Source organism: Bos grunniens, chromosome 20, assembly GCF_055505025.1.
Source record: "Bos grunniens cultivar Pamir isolate PY7600 chromosome 20, Bosgru_T2T1.0, whole genome shotgun sequence".
NCBI lineage: Eukaryota > Metazoa > Chordata > Mammalia > Artiodactyla > Bovidae > Bos > Bos grunniens.
This window is the reverse complement of record NC_141184.1, coordinates 43,990,876-44,014,453: the sequence shown is the minus strand read 5'-3', so window position 1 is coordinate 44,014,453 and position 23,578 is coordinate 43,990,876.

Genomic DNA, 23,578 nt, shown 5'->3' with positions numbered 1-23,578 from the left:
GATTAAGCAGCAACTCTATTTTTCCTGCAGAATCACCTCTCTGAGAAGCAGTGGGAAGTAAATGAGAGGAAAGAAACCTGCAGGGAAAGTTTTTCTTGATGAGAGACATCACTCCCACTAACCGCTCGAAGGGCAGCCCAGGGCTCGGGGGGTGGTATATTTTGACACCGAACACAGGAACCAATTGTGTGAACTGGCGAGTTAATGGAACTACACTGAGATTCTGTGTTAGGCAGAACCGGGAGTCTTATGATTCCTTCACAGATCAGTAGTTTGGAAGGGGAATAGAAGCTCATCATGTGAGAGAAGGCTGCTTTTCAAGCAAGAGACCCCGGTACACTTACAATATATATATATTGAACCCGATTGAATAAGTAGTTATTAAGTACCTATACTGTATCAAATGCCACAATTAACCATCCCTTCTTCATATTTTAAATAATTTTAAATACCAAACACCAAATGAATTACCCATTTGAGACCCAACTGCCTTTTGAAAACAGGTCTAGCAAAATGAGAATTTAGCCTTTAGCCTACACAGCTCTGCTTTGAATTTGAATTTCCTCAATTCATATGTGTATATAATATGCCCTCAGTACACTTGCAGGGGTTTGCTCCTTGAGCCCCCTGTAAGTGTACTGGGGGTTCAAATTATTATATATAATAATTTAAATATACATATTTAAATTATTTACTTATAATTGTTCTTAGTAAAAATTCCTGTTTATATGTGTATTTCTGTAAGATATAAACAGTGCATAAATTTACAAAGTACAATGTTAAATTTCCTTTTTATTCTTCCCCTCAAAGATAGCCTCTATTGACTGATATATATACACATATATAGCTTCCTCTGGTGGCACAGTGGTAAAGAATCCGCCTGCCAGTGCAGGAGACACAAGTTCAATCCCTGGGTCAGGAAGATCCCCTGCAGGAGGAAATGGCAACCCACTCCAGTATTGTTGTCTGGGAAATCCCATGGATAGAGGAGCCTGGAGGGCTATAGTCCACAACGTCACAAAAGAATTGAACACAATTTAGCAACTGAACAGCAACAACAAATACATGTATATATATAAAATAAAGTTGGTGTATATTATATATATAAAAAACAGGTATGCTTTTCATTGCTCCATATATGTCACACATGTACAATAGATTTTAAAAATATTCAGAAATGAGATAATATACATTTGTATTGCTAGATTTATTTTGCTCTGCAATTTTATTTTAATGTTTCACTTATTCTTTGCTTTGGAGAAGGGAATGGCAATCCACTCCAGTATTCTTGCCTGGAGAATTCCATGGACATAGAAGCCTGGCTGGCTACAGTCCATGGGGTTGTAAAGAGTCAGACACGACTGAGCGACGAACACACACACACCCACACATCTTTGCTTAGACCACTGAGTTAGAATTAGACATTTAATGTTGTTAGTACAGTGTATGATAATTCATACTGAATAAATTCAAAGCAGAGTTTTGTAAGCTAAATTCTCATTTTGTTGGGCCTGCTTTCAAAATGCAATTGAATCTCAAATGGGAAATTCATTTGGTGTTTGGTATTTAAAAAGACTTAAAATATGAAGAAAGGATGGTTAATCATGGCATTTGATACAGTGTAGGTACTTAGTAAATATTTATTCAATTGTATTCAATTAATTTTTCTTAGTTTGGCATTTCAAATGAAAAGTAGAGTTATCTCAGTTATTTCTATCTCTATATTGCAAGATATCTTTCAAGGAACTGACTCTGTCTCAGTTTATCCCTCAGTCTACAAATACTCATGGACTGTTTACTGTTGTCAGTTGACAAACTCACCCACTATGATGAGTCTTTTCTATGTTAGGAGTTTTAGAGATAGGGAGTCAATCTCAAATCAATAAAAGACCAATAATAATAAACTGTTACCTTTGCAGAGTGCTTTTCTGTTTTCAAGACACTTTCACATGCCTCCTCACATGTAACACTCAAAACAACTTTGGGAGATGGGTTTCATCCTCATTTTATAGAGAAAGAGAGGGAGCCTCTGATAGTGATTGATTGTCCTCAGTCACTGAGGACAGAAAAGTGAAAAAACTGAGACTCAAACTTCTGCACTTCAAATTCAGGCTTCCTTTGAGATATATATATATATATATATATATTTTTTTTTTTTTCTTATACAAGAGTTACTGTCCTTATAGGACAAATCCTTAAAAAAAAAGATTAATTCACACTTAAAGAGAGACCTATATAGAGTGGGAAAGAGAAAGTCTGTTGGTATACAAATAACAAATTAGTACACTCTGAGGATATATGTATGTTAAATCTAAAGTACATTCTACCCATGGTTCTCAATATGTGGTCCTTCACCAGCATCAGCATCCCCTGGAAACTTGCTAGAAAGCAAAGCCCCACCCTGGACCTACTGAATCAAGATCTGCTAGGGGGTCAGTAATCTGGTTTTAATAAATCCTCCACATTATTCTAATGCACATTAAAACTTGAGAACCATAGTCCTATCTTGTAAACTGGCAGAAGATAAATAACTTACTATTCAAATCTGAATACCTACCTGTCTGAACCTTCCTGCTGAAACATATCCTATTGAGGTCAAAGGATATACCTTCTACAGAGATCAAAAGACAGCTTTCTCATTTGAAATATAAGCAGCTGCTCTCTGTGGATCCAGGTCAGGGCTTATTGCTTCCAGGTATAGTGGTAGGATTTCACTTCCTTTAATGTATTCTTCATTTCTTGTTATGGTGAAAACTAATTTCAGAATCCTCCTCAATCTATTTCTCTATTAATTCCCAGTTCCCACATAGGAATATGAGATAATTTATGCTTTTCACTGATTCATTAAATTATGCATGCCAAAAAATATAGACAACAAACAGAATAGAAATAAAATTTCCCAAATCTTAAGTGTACAGTAGGACAATAACTATAACAAGCAAGATAGTGATGTTTTGGTGATTGTTATGAACTATTTATGTCCCCCAAATCCATATGTTGAAACTGTACCCCATGATATAATGATACTAGAAGGTAGGACCTTTTGAAGGTAATTAGGATTAGATGAGGTGTTCTCATGTGAGAGATGTGTCTCTAAAAAGACATGAGAGAGCTTGTTTCCTTCCTTTGGGCTCTGCAATGTGAGGATACAAGATGGCAATAGTCTGCAACTTGAACGAGGGTCCTCCCCAGAACCTGACAGTGCTGACCTTCTGATCGCGGCCTCCCAGCATACAGAACTGTGAGAAGTAAATTTCTCTTATTTACAAGTCACCTGTATGAGCACTTAGTCGCTCAGTCATGTCTGACTCCTTGCGACCCTTTGGACTATAGCCCACCAGGCTCCTCTGTCCATGAGATTTTCCAAGAATACTGGAGTGGGTTGCCATGCCCTCCTCCAGGGGATCTTCCTGACTCAGAAACTGAACCCACGTCTCATGTGTCTCCTGCTTTGCAGGTCGATTCTTTACCCACTGAGCCATTGGGAATTCCCTCAAAGACAGTAGAGGAGGCCATGAAAAACAAAGGAATCAGAACCATAGGTTACTGTTCAGAAACTTGTCTCGCTTCATATGAGGATTTGAGTGAGCCTTAAACATTTTTGCCACTGCAGCAGAGACCTGAGATTTCCTGTCATCCTTGTTGGCTTAGCATCTATTTCACAGGCTAGGGATTCTCCTTGGATTTTATATCATCAGCCTACATTGAAAAACAATGTGAGGGGAAGTGTTCAGTGATAGTTGTTGCTATTAAGTTAGAGGAGTTTCATTTATTGTGTGTAAAGATTGTCATCCAAAGTAAGCAGTAATTGTTGAGTAAATTAATACACATATGTATAAGAAGCAAACTTTGAGCACCTTGCATATTTCTTTTATGGAAACGAACCAGTGTGGTATGTATGCTTTATAGAAACTTCGATGTGTTTTAAAATAATATTTAATAAACTTTATTTTTTAAAGAAGTTTTAAGTTTACAACAAAATTTAGTGAAAATTACGGAGAGTTGCCATATATTTCCTGTTCCCATGTATTCATAAACTGCCCCATTATTGATCTCGACCACAGCAACACATTGTGACAATCAGTGAGCCTGCAGGGTCCAAAGTTTACAGTAAAGTTCCTTCTGGATGCACATTCTAGTCTAGACATATGTATAATGCTGTGCATTCATCGTGGCAATAATATCGTATATAATAGTTTACTGCCCTAAAACTCTTCTTAGTTTTTAGTTCAGTCGCTCAGTCGTGTCCCACTCTTTGCGACCCCATGAATCGCAGCACACCAGGCCTCCCTGTCCATCACCAACTCCCGGAGTTCACTCAGACTCACCTCTATCAAGTCAGTGATGCCATCCAGCCATCTCATCCTCTGTCGTCCCCTTCTTTTCCTGCCCCTTATCCCTCCCAGCATCAGAGTCTTTTCCAATGAGTCAACTCTTCGCATGAGGTGGCCAAAGTACTGGAGTTTCAGCTTTAGCATCATTCCCTCCAAAGAACACCCAGGGCTGATCTCCTTCAGAATAGACTGGTTGGATCTCCTTGCAGTCCAAGGGACTCTCAAGAGTCTTCTCCAACACCACAGTTCAAAAGCATCAATTCTTCGGCGTTCAGCCTTCTTCACAGTCCAACTCTCACATCCATACATGACCACTACAGGGCCCCCAGCCACCCCTGGCAACCACTGATTTAATGTCTTCATAGTTTTACTTGGTGAAGAATGTCACATAGTTGGAATCATACATTACGTACCTTGTCCCTTTTCATAATTTGCATTTAACTATCCTCTAGCCTTTTCATTGCTTGATTGCTCATTTCTGTTTGGTGTTAAATAACATTCCGTTGCCCAGATGCATCATAGTCTATTTATTCTTTCACCTACTGAAACACATCTTGGTTGCTTCCAAGTTTTGGCAACTATGAATAAACATCATTGTGCAGCTTTTTGTGTGGACATCATAAACTTTTAATTCACTAGGATAAATACCAAAGAACACCACTGCTGGATAGTATGGTAAGAATATGTTTAATTTCACAAGAAACTGCCAAACCATCTTCTAAAGCATCTGTACCATTTTGAATTCTCATTCAACAGACCCATTTGCCTGGTTTTTTTGCCACTGCAGCACTGAATTGATTACTGTTTTGAGTACTTGACCTACTGCTTTCTAGTACGTCTTAAGACAGTTACTCTTCTTGAAGGTGGGTAGTGTCAGTCCTCTGATTTTGTTCTTCTTCTCCCATATTGAATTGCCTATTCTGGGTTTTTTGCCTCTTCCCAGTAATTTTATAATAACCCTGTTCTTATCTGAAAAATAACTTTCTGGGATTTTGATTAACCTTGCACTGAACATTTTAGATCAAGATGGGGAGAACTGACAGCTTGGCAATATTGAGTTTTCTTATTCATGAATGCTGTTCAACGAACCAGCCTTGTATAATTAGGACAAGTCCACTATGGACTTTGTTGTGGTGTATACTTCTTTTTATATATTGTTTAATTCAATTTGCTAAAGTTTTTTTGAGGATTTTTGCAACTTTGTTCATGAGAGATATTGTTCTGTAGTCTTCTTGTAATGTCTTTTTCTGGTTATGATATTAGAGTAATCCTGACCTCATGGAATAAGTTAGGAAGTATTCTCTCTGCTTCTATCTTCTGGAAAAGATTGTAGAGAAATGACATAATTTCTTCTTTAAATGTTTGGTAAAATTCACCAGTGAACGGATTTGGGCTTGGCGTTCACAGTTTTGAAAGGTTATTTGCTATTGATTCAATTTCTTTAATAAATATAGGCCTATGCGGATTATGTGTTTATTTTTGAGTGAGTTTTGGCAGATTTTGTCTTTCAAGGATTTGGACCATTTCATCTAGGCTATCAGATTTACAGGTATAGACTTAGTTATTCCTTTATTATTTTGTAATATGTATGAGATCTATAGTGATGCTCCCTCTTTCATTTTTGATACTTGTAATTTTTGCCTTCTTTCTTCTTAGTTAGCTTGGAGAAAACCTTATTGATTTAATTGATCTTTTCAAAGAATGAGCTTTTGGTTTTATGGATTTTCTCTATTTATTTCCTGTTTTCAGTTTCATTGATTTCTGTTCTGATTTTTGTGATTATTTTTGGTACACACTTTGGATTTAATTTGCTTTTTTCTAGGTTCCTAAACTAGAACTTAGATTACTGATTTTAGGTCTCTCTCTATTCATTATCAAGGGCTTCCTTTGTGGCTTCCCTTATCAAGTGCTTCCCATATCAAAGGCTTCCCCTGTGGCTCAGCTGCTGTGGGAAACCTGGGTTCGATCCCTGGGTTGGAAAGATCCCCTGGAGAAGGGAAGGGCTACCCACTCCAGTATTCTGGCCTGGAGAATTCCGTGGATTGTATAGTCCATGGGTTTGCAAGAGTCGGACACACCTGAGCGACTTTCACTTTCACTTTTCTTCATTATACTGCATTATAATAACATTATACTGGGTTTGATCCCTGGGTCAAGAAGATCTCCTAGAGAGGAAATGGCAACCCACTCCAGTATTCTTGCCTGGAGAATTTAATGGACAGAGGAGCCTGGTGGGCTCCAGTTCACAGAGTCACAAAGAGTCACACACAACTGATTACACCCATAGACAGGCATCCCTTGTATCATGGCTGTCATTTATTCTACCTGTATGTAAGGACGCATAAGCCTACAGAGTATATATGGGCTTCTCAGATTTTGCTAGTGGTAAAGAATCTGCTTGCCAATGCAGGAGATTCAAGAGATGCAGGTTTGATCCCTGGGTTGAGAAGATCCCCTAGAAGAGGGCATGTCAAGCCACTCCAGTATTCTTGCCTGGAGAATCCCAGGGACAGAGAAGCCTGGTGGGCTAGTCCATAGGGTCACAAAGAGTCAGACACGAGTGAATTAACTTAGCATGCTAGCATGCATACAAGCATAGAGTATATATATATACTCTTATTCATGCTATTATTTGAACCAATCGCTCTTTACTAGATCAATAAGAAGAAAAATGAAACTTTTTGTTTTACTTTTTCTTTTTCCTTTCCTGATGCCTTCCTTCTGGTTGACCTGAGTTTGTGATTTATATTTGTGATTTATATTATTTTCCTTCTCTCTTAGGAACTTCTCTTAAGATTTCTTACAGATAAATCTACTGGCAGCAAGTCTTTATTTCTCCTTCATTTATGAACAATAATTTCACAGAGTTTAGTATCCTAGTTTGGTGAATTTTCACTCTCAACACTTTAAATATTTCACTCCACTGTCTTCTTGCCTGCATGGTTTCTGAGGTTTTTGTTCCTCTGTCTTCTTTCAAGATTTTTTATTTATTTTTTATTTTCTGAAGTTTGACTATGATATGCTTAGATATAGGTTTCTATGGGCTTTTTTCCTACTTGGTGTTCTGTGAACTTCCTAAATCTATGATTTGGTGTCTGACATTAATTTGAGGAAATTCTCAGTCATCGTTGCTTCAAATGGCACTTCTGTTCCTTTTCTTTCTGGTATTCCTATTGCATTTGCATGTGGTTCTCCCTCAATTCCTGGATATTATATCCTATTTGTTTCAGACTTTTTCTTTCTCTTTGATTTTCACTTGTTTCTATTGTCATATATTGATGCTCAGAGATTCTTCCCTCATCTATGTCTTGTCTGCTCATGAACCCATCAAAGGCATTCTTCATTTCTGATGCTGCATTTTTGATTTTTAACATTTCTTGTTGATTCTTTATTAGAATTTCCACCTCTTTACTTTCATTATCCATCTGTTCTTGCCTGTTGTCTACTTTTCCCATTAATGCCCTTCACTTATTAATCTAGTTTAAAAAATTCTTCGTATGATAATTCCAGCATTCCTGTCATATCTGATCCCCATGTTTGCTTAGTCTCTTCAAATTGTGTTACTGCACTTTGCTGGATTTTGTAATTTTTTGTTGAAAGGTGGGCATGATGTACTGGGTAAAAGGCACTGCAGTAAATATGCCATTAGTAATGTGATGGTGAGGTGTAGGGAGAGAGGAAGTATTCTTTAGTCACAGGACTAGGTCTTTGTCGTTTAGTGAGCCTGTGCCCCTGGACGTGAACTTCACCAGTGCCTTGCAGCCCCTCCCCACTGCCCCGCCTTAGATGGGAGAGAATGGCTAGAGAGGGCTGGAGTAGGGCAAGTCCCTTGTCCCACATGAAAAGCTTGAAAGAGCTGGACTTGGGTATTTCCCTTCCTCCAGTTGGGTTAGGCACTGAAACCCCAACAGTGTGCTAAAACAGTTTCTCCTGAGGGCAGGACTCCTTAAGATGAACAGAACGCTGTCTTGTCATTCAGAGCAGTTTCTCTTCCCCTCCACCAGCTGGAAGCACAATATTTTTCTCAGATGTTCAGTGATTGAGTTTAGTTTTTGCATTTCTGCCCAGTGAGCTGTTAATCTCAGCGTCCTCCTGTCTGTTTCTCCAGTTTTGGGGCGGAGAGCAGCAATTTGTCCTATGACTTCAGTTCGCGGACAGGTCTAAAAAGAGTTGATATTTTCAGTTTGTTAAGCTGCTTTCTTATTGTTAGAATGTAGTGACTTCTAACCCATTACATGCCTGACCAGGAAGTCTGTGCATTCTTTTCAAATGAATAAAATACAAGCTAACATTGAATTGTTTGTTTTTCCTTTACATTGAACAGTATTTTTCTAAGAGAGCAGGTGACATAAAGCTGTATATCTGAATAAAATTATAACAATGGAAAATCTGGGCTATATACCATAGCATAATATAATCATGTTGCTACTTGGAAAGATTAATCACTAATCACAGTGCAATTTTTAATTAAAAAGAAGGTGGGAACTAGATGAAAAAAATTAAGGATGTTCAGTAAGCTAGTGATCAAAGCTCAGCATTAAATTAAAATGTTTTCTATGAAAATATGAATCTCCTTATGCAGATTATCCCACTGAATTATTCCACCATCTGCAGAATTCGTGCCTTTTTGTTTGACTCATTTATTACAAGTAGCTTATCGGCAATAGCACCCACTATTAACATAAATAAGAGATTCTTAGATGATGATAAGAAGAGACAATTAGAAAGTCATACCCTGTTAGAAAAATTAAAGAAACCAGCAATATATTTTCATCCATGTATTACAGTATCAAGGAAACTCTGCCCTTAAAAAAATCCAGTTGTATTCCAAAAAGAAAAGCAATTATATCATAGAGACTGTTCAAAATTAAAGATGCTCTTTGTTCATCTAGTTATAATTTTAATGCAGCATGTGCATAAAGATAGAAGCCTGCTTAATGAATTTTCTGTACTGTGGTCAGATATACTGTTACTGACAAAATTTTAAAAATCACATTTTTATTTAAAACATATTACAAGTATGCCTTTAAAGATTTAATATCCACAACTATGATGCCTGTATTATGCATCAGCAGACATAGTAATCTTCAGCTTTTATTAAATGATAGTGAATTATTCAGAGAAGATATCAGCAAGCTTTCATAAATGGAATATCCACTGTTGATCCCTGTGATCTATGTTTCTTTAGTTTGAGTAGGTAATATGTGTATGTAAGAGGCGTCAGGAAATTTTTATCTATGTATCTCTTTATCTTAGCCACCTATTTAGTTAGCTGGCTGGCTATCTAACATCTATATTTGCATGTATATTTGAGATATTAGAAGTGAAATTTTCTCTTGAGATTCCAAGTTTTCTTCAACGAGGAGTGAATCTGGAAGTTCACATTTTAATGTAAATTACTTTCAGTCATGTCCCACTCTTTGCGACCCTAATGGACTGTAGACTGCCAGGCTCCTCTGTCCATGGGATTCTCCAGTTAAGAATACTGGAGCGGGTAGCCATGCCTCCCTTTAGGGATCTTCCCAATCCAGGGATCAAACCAGGGTCTGTTATATCTACCTGCATTGACAAGTGAATTCTTTACCACTAGCACCACCAGGGAAGTCTGCAAAGCCTCAGTTCAGTTCAGTCAGTCAGTCATGTCTGACTCTTTGCAACCCAATGGATTGTAGCACGCCAGGTTTCCCGGTCCATCACCAACTCCTGGAGGTCCATTGAGTTGGTGATGGCATCCAACCATCTCATCCTCTGTGGTCCCCTTCTCCTCCCACCTTCAATCTTTCCCAGCATCAGGGTCTTTTCAAATTAGTAAGTTCTTAGGGGCTTCCCTGGTGGCACAGAGGTTAAAGCGTCTGCCTGCAATGTGGGAGACCTGGGTTCGATCCCTGGGTTGGGAAGATCCCCTGGAGAAGGAAATGGCAACCCACTGCAGTATTCTTGCCTGGAGAATCCCATGGACGGTGGAGCTTGGTGGGCTACAGTCCACGGGTTGCAAAGAGTCGGACACGACTGAGCAACTTCACTCACTTTGCATCCAGTGGCCAAAGTATTGGAGTTTCAGCTTCAGCATCAGTCCTTCCAATGAATATTCAGGACTGATTTCCTTTAGGATGGACTGGTTGGATCTCCTTGCAGTCCAAGGGACAATCAAGAGTCTTCTCCAACACCACAGTTCAAAAGCATCAATTCTTTGGTGCTCAGCTTTCTTTATGGTCCAACTCTCACATCCATACGTGACTACTGGAAAAACCATAGCTTTGACTAGACGGAACTTTATTGGCAAAGTAATGACTCTGCTTTTTAATATGCTGTCTAGGTTGGTCATAACTTTTCTTCCAAGGAACAAGTATCTTTCATTTCATGGCTGCAGTCAACACCTGCAGTGATTTTGGAGCCCAAGAAAATAAAGTCTCTCATTGTTTCCACTGTTTCCCCATCTCTTTGCCATGAAGTGATAGGACCAGATGCCATGATCTTAGTTTTCTGGAGGTTGAGTTTTAAGCCAACTTTTCATTCTCCTCCTTCACTTTCATCAAGAGGTTCTTTAGTTCCTCTTCACTTTCTGCCATAAGGGTGGTGTCATCTGCATATCTGAGGTTATTGATATTTCTCTGGTAATCTTGACTCCAGTTTGTGCTTCATCCAGCCCAGCGTTTTTCATGATGTACTCTGCATATAAGTTAAATAAGCAGGGTGACAGTATATAGCCTTGACATACTCCTTTCCCTATTTGGAACCAGTCTGTTGTTTCATGTCCACTTATAACTGTTGCTTCCTGACCTGCATACAAATTTCCCAACAGGTAGGTCAGATGGTCAGATATTTCCATCTCTAAGAATTTTGCAGTTTGTTGTCATCCACACAGTCAAAGGCTTTGGCATAGTCAATAAAGCAGAAATAGATGTTTTTCTGGAATTCGCTTGCTTTTTCAATGATCCAGTGGATGTTGGCAATTTGATCTTTGATTCCTCTGCCTTTTCTAAATCCAGCTTGAACATCTGGAAGTTCATGGTTCACGTACTGTTGAAGCCTGGCTTGGAGAATTTTGAGCATTACTTTACTAGTATGTAAGATAAGTTCAATTGTACGGTAGTTTGAGCTTTCTTTGGCATTGCCTTTCTTTGGATTTGGAGTGAAAACTGACCTTTTCAAGTCCTGTGGCCACCTGAAAGCCTATAACACTGATATTCCCATGTGGTCTCCCATCCAAGTACTAGACAGGCAAGACTCTGCTTAGCTTCCAAGATTAGACGAGATCAGGTGTATTCAGAGTGGTAACTACCTTTAGTGAAGTGAAAAATTTGGATGTATCCTTGGAAAAAGCCCAAAGAAACAGCCAGAATTCCACATAAAGCCATAGAAAACTAGAGAGCAGGAAAAAAGACTAACACATGTAGAAATTTTGAAGAAAAAACATTGGAATGTGATAATAATAGTCCTCCAGGATCCTCTGTCCATGAGATTATTCCAGGCAAGAATACTGGAATGAGTTGCCATTTTCTACTGCAGGGGATCTTCCTGACCCAGGGATCACACCCACATCCTCTGTGTCTTCTGCTTTGCAGGCATATTCTTTACCACTTGAGCCATCAGGGAAGCCCCAACAATGAAATTTTCTAAATTTGTGTTTTCTTCAGTTTCCGAAATGAAACAAGTACTTTCTTGGGAGCTCTAAAATTTCTTTCATATGCTGCCTTTGGTTTGTTCCCTATTTATGGTGGCTATCTCTTCTAGATTAACAGGAAAGATGATGGACTATGGTTTCCAAAAGGAAAAAAAAAAAAAAAGAATTTTAAAATAGCTAACCATTGCAGATATTGCAAGAAAGGAAGCTAAATTATTAGAAAGTGTAAATGTCACTTTTCAGTGGAAGGCCCAGAGACCACCTTAGAGAGATCAAGTCATGTGCCTTGGGAAGCTTTTCTATGACCCTCTGCTACATGAATGAATACAAGACTTCTGCAGGAAATCTAAACTTGCAGTAGCTCTCTAGATCCCCATCATCAAAAGTGGGGAGAATAGGAAGTTTCTGTGAGACTTATGTCTGCTGTTACATATTTTGTCCACGATGTGTTTCATGATAGTAACAGACAGAAATGACTACAGATAAGGAAGGCTTGTAGAGCAGTCACTAAATGTGGACATAAAATCTTGTGCTGTACACTTCAATGCAGAAGAGTTCATCATGTCAGAAGAATGGGAAACATTGCATTATGAGACGGGGAAACAATGGATGGGGGAAAATATGCATTACAAATCCTTGGAGCCTCTTCACCTTTCCAAAGTTCAAATTAAATAGGTATCAATTTTTTTTAATTGAATTTTTAAAAAATAGAATTTAAAATGAAGCAGTTATCTTCTCTGCCTAGGAACATTGCCAAGTAGGCATTTTAAAGTCTCCCTCCCAACGGCCCTCCTGTTTAAGTCAGAGTCTCCCAAAGGGCCAGAAAAGCTGCAGAACTCTTCATTCAAGGCTTGAGTTTTGAAACAACTGAGGAGAGTCTGAGGAGCCATTCTCATCTCATGGACTGCTGGTAATGAGAGATGTATATGCCAAGCACTCTGGATCTTTTGGGTTTGTCATATAAATTTTGTGGAGGAGATGCGTGCAGCCACGAATTCAGGGCCACACATGGTGGGTGGAAAAGTTATGAAACCAACGAGCACTGTACCAAGAGAAGATTCTCAAAGATATGGAACCCACTTAACTGTGATTAGATTTTAACTGTGAAAATGATTTTGTTGATACAGTAAAAATGCTAAAGAACATCACCTGGGAGATTATTATATTTTTATTGAAGTATAGTTGATTTACAATGTTGTGTTAGTTTTAGGTATGCAGCAGTTATTCAGTTATATATATTATGTAATATAATATATAATATATATAACTGAATCTGAATATATAATATATATAACTGAATCTGAATATATAATATATATTATTGTTTTTCAGATTCTTTGTCCTTATAGGTTATTACAAAATATTGAATATAATTACCTGTGCCATATATTTTTTGGTTATTTATTTCATAATCAGCTGGTAAAGAATCCACCTGCAGTCCTGAAGACCTGGGTTTGATTTCTGGGTTGGGAGATCCCCTGGAGAAGGGAAAGGCTACCCACTCCAGTATTCTGGCCTGGAGAATTCCATGGACTATATAGTCCATGGGGTTGCAAGGAGTTGGACACGACTGAGCGACTTTCACATTTCATGTATAGTAGTGTATATATGTTAAACCTAAACTCCTAATTTATCCCCCTTCTTCCCCTCTGGTAACCATAAGGTTGTTTTCTATTTGTCTGTTTCTGTTTTGAAAATAAATTCACATTATCTTTGTCTTTTAGATTCCACATATAAACAATATATGATATTTGTCTTTCTCTATCTGACTTACTTCACTTAGTATAATAATCACTAGATCCATCCATGTTGTAAATGGCAGTATTTCATTCTTTTTTATGGCTGATTAATATTCCATTGTGTATATATGCCACATCTTCTTTATTCATTTATCTGTCAATGGACATTTAGGTTGCTTCCATGTCTTGCCTGTTGTAAATAGTGCCACAATAAATGTTAGAGTGCATGTACTTTTTTGAATTAGAGTTTTCTCCAGATGTATGCCTCGTAATGGGATTGCAAGATCATATGATAGGTCTGGGGGTTCCCCAGTGGCTCAGCAGTAAAGAATCTGTCTTCAATGCAGGAGACGCAGGAGCTCCTGGGTCTGGAAGATCCCCTGGAGGAAGGCATAGAAACCCACTCCAGTATTCTTGCCTGGAGAATCCCATGGACAGAGGAGCCTGGTAGGATATAGTCCATAGCATTGCAGAGTTCGACACAACAGAAGTGACTAAGTATGCACGTGGTAGTTCTAGCTTTAGTTTTTTAAGGAACTTTCATACTGTTCTCCATAGTGGCTATACCAATTTACATTCTCACCAATGGTGTAGAAGGATTCGTTTTTCCTCCATACTCTCTCCAGTATTTATTATTTGTAAACTTTTTTGATGATGACCTCTCTTATTTATGTGAACTGATACTTCCTTGGAGTTTTGATTTGCATAATTAGCAAATTAGATAATTAGATCTCCAATAATTAGCGATGTTGAGTGATTTTTCATGTGCCTGTTGGCCATCTGTATGCTTTCTTTGGAGAAATGTCTATTTAGATGTTGTGCCTATTTTTCTTTTTTTTTTTTTATGTTAAGCTGTATGTGCTGTTTGTATATTTTGGAAGTTAATCTCGTTATTCCCACCATTTGCAAATATTTTCTTCCAGTTCATAGGCTATCTTATTTTGTTTTTGGTTTCTTTGCTGTGCAAGAGATTTTAGTAGTGGAAATAAAAATAAAATTAACAGATGAGATTCTTTTGAACAGTATGAGAAAATTGAAGCGATCGAAATTTTGGCTGAGACAGTGGCAAGAAGAGAGGCTAGATTCTTTACCCTCTGAGCCACCAGGTAAGCCCACTGCCACATCATGAATGGCCACAGCTGAAGTTAAATAAGACCTAAGCAAGAGATAACTAGTGCTTCATCCAGGCAAAGAGGTTGAAATGGTTCTGGAAACTTTGGTGGTGATCACAGAGGTGATTTTGGTGAGAATGACAACTTTAGTCATAGAGGACACTTTGCAGAGGTGGCTTTGGTGACAGATATGTGGCAGAACTATTTAAAATCCTAAAAGGTGGTGCTATCAAAATACTGCACTCAATATGTCAGCAAATTTGGAAAACCCATCAGTGGCCACAGGACTGGAAAACGTCGATCTTCATCCCAATTCCTAAGAAAGGCAGTACTAAAGAATGTTCAAACCACTGTGCAGTTGCACTCATCTCCCATGCCAGTAAGGTTATGCTCAAAATCCTGCATGCTAAGCTTCAACATTACGTGAACTGAGAACTTCTAAACGTCTAAGCTAGGTTTAGAAAAGGCAGAGGAACCAGAGATCAAATTGCCAACATTCACTGGATCATAGAGAAAGAAAGGGAATTCCAGAAAACTATTTACCTCTGTTTTATTGACTACAATTGAGCCTTTGACTATGTTCACTTCAGTTGCTGAACTTGAACTACTAAAAGTAGTTTGAACATTCTTTGGCATTGCCTTTCTTTGGGATGGAATGAAAATGGACAATTTTCCAGTCCTATGTCCACTGCTGAGTTTTCCAAATTTGCTGGGCATATTGAGTGCAGTACTTTAGCAGCATCAACTTTTAAGACTTGAAATAGCTCAACTGGAATTCCATCACCTCCACTAGCTGTTGGTAGATCATAACAAACAGCAGAAACCTCTTAAAAGAAATGGGAATACCAGAGCATCTTACCTGTCTCCTGAGAAACCTATATGACGGTCAAGAAGCAACAGTTAGAACCTCATATGGAACAATTTACTGGTTCAGGATTGAGGAAGGAGTAGGACAAGGCAGTTTATTGTCACCATGTTTATTTAACATATACACAGAGCATATCATGAAAAATGTTGGCCTGTATGAGTTATAAGCTGGAATCAAGATTGCCAGGAGAAACATCAGTAACCTCAGATGTGGGAATGCTGCTGCTGCTGCTGCTAAGTTGCTTCAGTCGTGTCCAACTCTGTGTGACCCCATGGACAGCGGCCCACCAGGCTCCTCTATCCACAGGATTCTCCAGGCAAGAATACTGGAGTGGGTTTGCATTTCCTTCTTCAGTATGGGGATGATACCACTCTAATGGCAGATAGGAAAGAGGAACTAAAGAACCTCTTGATGAGGAGGAGAGTGAAAAAGCTTGCTTAAAACTAAATATATGGCATCTGGCCCCATCACTTCATGGCAAATAGAAGGGGAAAAGATGGAAACAGTGACAGATTTCCTCTTCTTGGGAAGAAGATGGTGACTGCAGCCTTGGAATTAGAAGATGATTGCTTCTTAGGAGGAAAGCTTTGACAAACCTAGACAGTGTATTAAAAAACAAAGACACCACTTTGCTGACACTGGTCTATATAGTCAAGACTGTGGTCTTTCCAGTAATCATGTATGGTTGTGAGAACTGGAGCATAAGGAAGGCAGAGCACTGAAGAATTGATGCTTTTGAACTGTGGTGCTGGAGAAGACTCTTGAGAGTCCCTTGGACTGGAAGGAGATCAAAGCAGCCAATATTTAAGGAAATCAAGCCTGAATACTCTTGGACTGATACTGAAGCTGAAGCTTCACTATTTTGGTCACCTGATGCAAAGAGCCAACTCGTTGGAAAAGACCCTGATACTGGGAAAGATTGAAGGCAGAGGTAGAAGAGGGCAACAGAGCGTGTGATTGTTGGATGACATCACTGATGCAATGGACATGAACTTGGGTAAACTCCGGGAGACAGTGAGGCATGGAGAAGCCTGGTGTGCTGCAGTCCATTGGGTCAGTAAGAGTTGGACAGGAATTGATGATTGAACAACAACAGCGTGATGGCAGTAGGGATGGCTGTAATGAATTTAGTAATGGTGGAAGCAGTTTTGAAGATTGTAGAAGCTACAAAGATTTTGGCCAGTGCAATAATCAGTCTTAATTTTGGACCCATGAAAGGAGGAAACTTTGGAGGCAAAAGTTCTGGCCCTTGTGGTGATAGAGGCCAATACTTTGCCAGACCATGAAGCCAAGATGGCTGTGGCAGTTTCAGCAGCAGCAGTAGCTATGCCAATTAAATCCTTTGCGAAGGATTTAATTACTACCAAGAAACAAAACTTAGTAGGGAGAGAAGAGTCAGAGAAGTGGCAGGAGAGTTATAGGTGTCAACAGATTTGTGAACTCAGCCAAGTACAGTGGAGGCAAGGCCGCGCTGCTACGAGAAGACATATTTTATATGATACTCATGTGGGTGAAAAAACTCGAGGATTTTATCTGTGACTGATAGCATAACAGGTTATTTTGGTTTCTGTTCTGTGGAAAGTATAAAGCATTCCAACAAAAGTTTTTAATGTATTTTTTTTTTTTTGCACTCACCCTGTTGATTGCCAAATGTGGTCATCTGATCATGACACTGAATAAATGTGTCTCAAAATTGTACAATTAGTTTTTAATTCCAAATGCTTAATGGTTAATCCCAAATTCATGTTCCTTTGATTCCTGAACCCTCCAGGAGAATGTCGAATAAGGGCATGTGTCTGCTGACCAGAGGCTAGAACATTTAGATCATCAAGATGGTCTGGATGGCAGTTCATATATGGTCATATCAGACAGTACCACACACAGAAAACGGTGTGTAAGCAGACTGTGTCAGCGATCCTATTCTTGGATTGCAAAGGATTATAAGCCTAACACAAAGTAAATAGTTTTATTTACATTTATAGAAGGCTGGACAATGGCTGCAGACAATATGATCAAAGAGCTAAATTAACCACTCAGTGCAAAACCAGAGGGTTCTAAATGTTGAAGAATAAAATGGGGATTTGGGATCTGTATATCTGAACTCATCCAGAAATCAAGAACCACACTGTGTCCACACACTGCTAATGCATACATTCATACTTGCTAACATAAACAGAATTAAGTGACACACACACACACACAAATTCACTTTCATTTTTAAAATTATTTATTTATTTGGCTGTGCCAAGTCTTAATTGCTGGCATGTGAACTGTTAGTTGCAGCATGTGGGATCTAGTTCCCTGACCGGGAGGTTGAACCTGGGCTCCCTGCTTTGGGAGCATGAAATCTTCTCCACTGGACCACCAGGGGAGTCCCCTGCACCTTTGATTTTAAAGTACAAAAGTATGTTGTTGTTGTTGTTTAGCCTCTAAGTGTATCTGGCTCTTTTGGACCCCAGTGACTATAGCCCGCCAGGCTCCTCTGTCCATGGGATTTTCCAGGCAAGAATATTGGAGTAGCTTGCCATTCCCTTCTCCAAGGGATCTTTCCAACCCAGGGATCAAATCTGGGTCTCCTGCCCTGAGGATGGATTCTTTACTGTCTGAGTCATGTGGAAAGCCCCAATAAATGTATAGTTAGTTAGTGTTATTTGCTCATGTCCCACTCTTTTCCTCAGCCATAGGATTCTCCAGGCAAGAATACTGGATTGGATAGCCATTCCCTTCTCCTCTCCAGGGCATCTTCCCAACCCAGGAATAGAACCTGTGCTGTCTCCTGCATTTCAGATGCATTTCTTACATTCTGAGCCAACAGGGAAACCCTAACAAATGTATAAACACATGCTATTTTCAAGAATAGTGCATAGAAAAACTGACTTTTTTCCTTCTCTGATTTAGACTTTACAATCTAAATTACAACATTAATATTTAAATGGTGGCTATTTCAACTATAATAATGAAATGGTAATGTTTTGTTCTCTAATTTTGCAGACCTATCAAATGGCAATTTTATTGATTAATTTTTGAACATCCTAAAGTCCTTAAGAACCAGTTGGAAGGACAATACTTGAGTTTGGGTGAGGAAGTCTCTAAATTTCGGAATGCAGTGATCCAAACAGTTTGTGGGAATGTTGTTTTATTAGCTTAAAACCTCAGAGATACATGTCTATGCAAACATGATTTTAAAGAGTATTAAATTTAACAAAACTTTCCAGTGAATTTCACCAAATGAGAAATTACATGTTAACCTGTATGTAAAACATAATACTTGAGAATAATAATCTTTCTGTAAACAGTACATTAAATCTCTCACATCAGAAATTGCTGTTACGAACTCTGAGGTGTATTTGCTCCTTTTGGCAACTGATGCACTGGAATAAATTACATAGTTATTTTATAATGTAAATTTACTATGTAAATTACTGTGTAATTTCCTATGTAACTAAAAGAGTTAATAGTCTTCCTAGTAAGCTGATTATAAGCACTTGAAATATGTTTATTCTTCTATATACATTGATTAAAAGTGTGTGCCAGCTTTTTAAAAATACAGATTCTTATAATGAAGATTTTTTTTTAATTTGTAAGAAAATAAGTTTCTTGAGCAGATCATTCATTGGACAAGCAAATGCTGAAAGAAAACAAACAAAAAATTTACATGGGAAAACAAAAGAATTATAAACGAATTCCTGGAAATGCCTTAATAATCCGACTGAAGCAACATAGGAAATACATTTTAGTTTCCCAATTGGAACTGGATTTTATGTTCCTTATCAAAGTAAAAGATTAAACCAAATAAATATTTTTAGTGCTGCTATTTACTGGAAGGTTTTTGCTGTACAGAATAACAACATTGGATATTAAAGTGGACACAGACACTTTCTGCTGCTGCTGCTGCTGCTAAGTCACTTCAGTCGTGTCTGACTCTGTGCGACCCCATAGACAGCAGCCCACCAGGCTCCCCCGTCCCTGGGATTCTCCAGGCAAGAACACTGGAGTGGGTTGCCATTTCCTTCTACCCCTAGTTATATTCCAGAATCCCACTATCTTCTAGTACTGTTCTTAATACATAGACTGACCAGTTTTCCTACAGATATGAAGGTTAGGTTTGGAAGGTGACTTGAGGGAGAAAGGACTGTGAGCTTCTTGAGTTTTGTGATCCTTTTCTTATTTTTCTCTTCATGTCTAAAATGCTTAGCTATTAGCAATTATAGGATCTTCCCTGTAGCTCAGACAGTAGAGAATCTGCTTGGGATGCAGGAGACCTGGCTTCAATTCCTGCATCAGAAAGATCCTCTAGAGAAGGGAATGGCAATCCACTCCAGTATTCTTGTCTGGAGAATCCCATGGGCAGAGAAGCCTGGCGGGCTACCGTCCTCACGATCGCAAAGAGTTGGACACGACTGAACGAGTAACACTATTACTATTAGCAATTACATTTTATTCACTTCTCAACAAATATTTGTTGTGTGTGTATGAAGAACCACAGAAACTCTTTTATGTACTGGGAACCAGCCAATGAAGAAAGCAAACAAAAATCCTTACCTGCATCACAGATTTTATATTCTAATTTTAAGTATTATATTGTTCACTATCTTTTTTTTTTTTTTCAGATCATGAATGCTTTACTGAAAAATTCAGACTTAAATTGAAGAAAGTAGGGAAAACCATTAGAGCATTCAGGTATGACCTAAATCAAATCCCTTATGATTATACAGTGGAAGTGACAAATACATTCAAAGGATTAGATCTAATAGACAGAGTACATGAAGAACTATGGCAGAGGTTTGTGATATTGGACAGGAGGTGGTGATCAAAACCATCCCCAAGAAAAAGAAATTCAAAAAGGCAAAATGGTTGTCTGAGAACACCTTATAAAGAGCTGAGAAAAGAAGAGAAGTGAAAGGCAAAGGAAAAAAGGAAAGATGTATCCATCTGTATGCAGAGTTCCAAAGAATAGCAAGGAGAAATAAGAAAGCCTTTCTTCATGTTGATATATGGCAAAACCAATACAATATTGTAAAGTTAAAAAATAAAATAAATTAAATTTTATTTATTTGTTTATTTATTTTTAAACTAAACACTTTTATTCACAGAAAATTAAGACCAAAAGTCTGAACTTACAAAAACAGTGGGGCATTGGTAATCTAACATTATATATATATTTTTGTATTGTCCATATTTGGTCTATTTTAATCTTTTTTTTAATTTTATTTTATTTTTAAACTTTACATAATTGTATTAGTTTTGCCAAATATCAAAATGAATCCATCACAGATATACATGTGTTCCCCATCCTGAACCCTCCTCCCTCCTCCCTCCCCATACCATCCCTCTGGGTCATCCCAGTGCACTAGCCCCAAGCATCCAGTATCGTGCATCGAACCTGGACTGGCATCTCGTTTCATACATGATATTTTACATGTTTCAATGCCTTTCTCCAAAATCTTCCCACCCTCTCCCTCTCCCAGAGAGTCCATAAGACTGTTCTATACATCAGTATCTCTTTTGCTGTCTCGTACACAGGGTTATTGTTATCATCTTTCTAAATTCCATATATATGCGTTATTATACTGTATTGGTGTTTTTCATTCTGGCTTACTTCACTCTGTATAATAGGTTCCAGTTTCATCCACCTCATTAGAACTGATTCAAATGAATTCTTTTTAATGGATGAGTAATACTCCATTGTGTATATGTACCATAGCTTTCTTATCCATTCATCTGCTGATGGACATCTAGGTTGCTTCCATGTCCTGGCTATTATAAACAGTGCTGCGATGAACACTGGGGTACATGTGTCTCTTTCAATTCTGGTTTCCTCAGTGTGTATGCCCAGCAGTGGGATTGCTGGATCATAAGGCAGTTCTATTTCCAGTTTTTTAAGGAATCTCCACACTGTTCTCCATAGTGGCTGTACTAGTTTGCATTCCCACCAACAGTGTAAGAGGGTTCCCTTTTCTCCACACCCTCTCCAGCATTTATTATTTGTAGACTTTTGGATCGCAGCCATTCTGGCTGGAGTGAAATGGTACCTCATAGTGGTTTTGATTTGCATTTCTCTGATAATGAGTGATGTTGAGCATCTTTTCATGTGTTTGTTAGCCATCTGTATGTCTTCTTTGGAGAAATGTCTATTTAGTTCTTTGGCCCATTTTTTGATTGGGTCATTTATTTTTCTGGAGTTGAGCTGTAGGAGTTGCTTGTATATTTTTGAGATTCATTGTTTGTCAGTTGCTTCATTTGCTATTATTTTCTCCCATTCTGAAGGCTGTCTTTTCACCTTGATAATAGTTTCCTTTGATGTGCAGAAGCTTTGAAGGTTAATTAGGTCCCATTTGTTTATTTTTGCTTTTATTTCCAATATTCTGGGAGGTGGGTCATAGAGGATCCTGCTGTGATGTATATCAGAGAGTGTTTTGCCTATGTTCTCCTCTAGGAGTTTTATAGTTTCTGGTCTTACGTTTAGATCTTTAATCCATTTTGAGTTTATTTTTGTGTATGGTGTTAGAAAGTGTTCTAGTTTCATTCTTTTACAAGTGGTTGACCAGATTTCCCAACACCACTTGTTAAAGAGATTGTCTTTTCTCCATTGTATATTCTTGCCTCCTTTGTCAAAGATAAGGTGTCCATATGTGCATGGATTTATCTCTGGGCTTTCTATTTTGTTCCTTTGATCTATATTTCTGTCTTTGTGCCAGTACCATACTGTCTTGATAACTGTGGCTTTGTAGTAGAGCCTGAAGTCAGGTAGGTTGATTCCTCCAGTTCCATTCTTCTTTCTCAGGATCACTTTGGCTATTCAAGATTTTTTGTATTTCCATACAAATTGTGAAATTATTTGTTCTAGCTCTGTGAAGAATACTGTTGGTAGCTTGATAGCGATTGCATTGAATCTATAAATTGCTTTGGGTAGTATACTCACTTTCACTATATTGATTCTTCCAATCCATGAACATGGTATATTTCTCCATCTATTAGTGTCCTCTTTGATTTCTTTCACCAGTGTTTTATAGTTTTTTATATATATGTCTTTAGTTTCTTTAGGTAGATATATTCCTAAGTATTTTATTCTTTCCGTTGCAATGGTGAATGGAATTGTTTCCTTAATTTCTCTTTCTGTTTTCTCATTATTAGTGTATAGGAATGCAAGGGATTTCTGTGTGTTGATTTTATATCCTGCAACTTTACTATAGTCATTGATTAGTTCTAGTAATTTTCTGGTGGAGTCTTTAGGGTTTTCTATGTAGAGGATCATGTCATCTGCAAATAGTGAGAGTTTTACTTCTTCTTTTCCAATTTGGATTCCTTTTATTTCTTTTTCTGCTCTGATTGCTGAGGCCAAAACTTCCAAAACTGTGTTGAATAGTAATTGTGAAAGTGGGCACCCTTGTCTTATTCCTGACTTTAGAGGAAATGCTTTCAATTTTTTCACCATTGAGGATATAATGTTTGCTGTGGGTTTGTCATATATAGCTTTTATTATGTTGAGGTATGTTCTTTCTATTCCTGCTTTCTGGAGAGTTTTTATCATAAATGGGTGTTGAATTTTGTCAAAGGCTTTCTCTGCATCTATTGAGATAATCATATGGTTTTTATTTTTCAATTTGTTAATGTGGTGTATTACATTGATTGATTTGTGGATATTGAAGAATCCTTGCATCCCTGGGATAAAGCCCACTTGGCCATGGTGTATGATCTTTTTAATGTGTTGTTGGATTCTGATTGCTAGAATTTTGTTAAGGATTTTTGCATCTATGTTCATCAGTGATATTGGCCTGTAGTTTTCTTTTTTTGTGGGATCTTTGTCAGGTTTTGGTATTAGGGTGATGTTGGCCTCATAGAATGAGTTTGGAAGTTTACTTTCCTCTGCAATTTTCTGGAAGAGTTTGAGCAGGATAGGT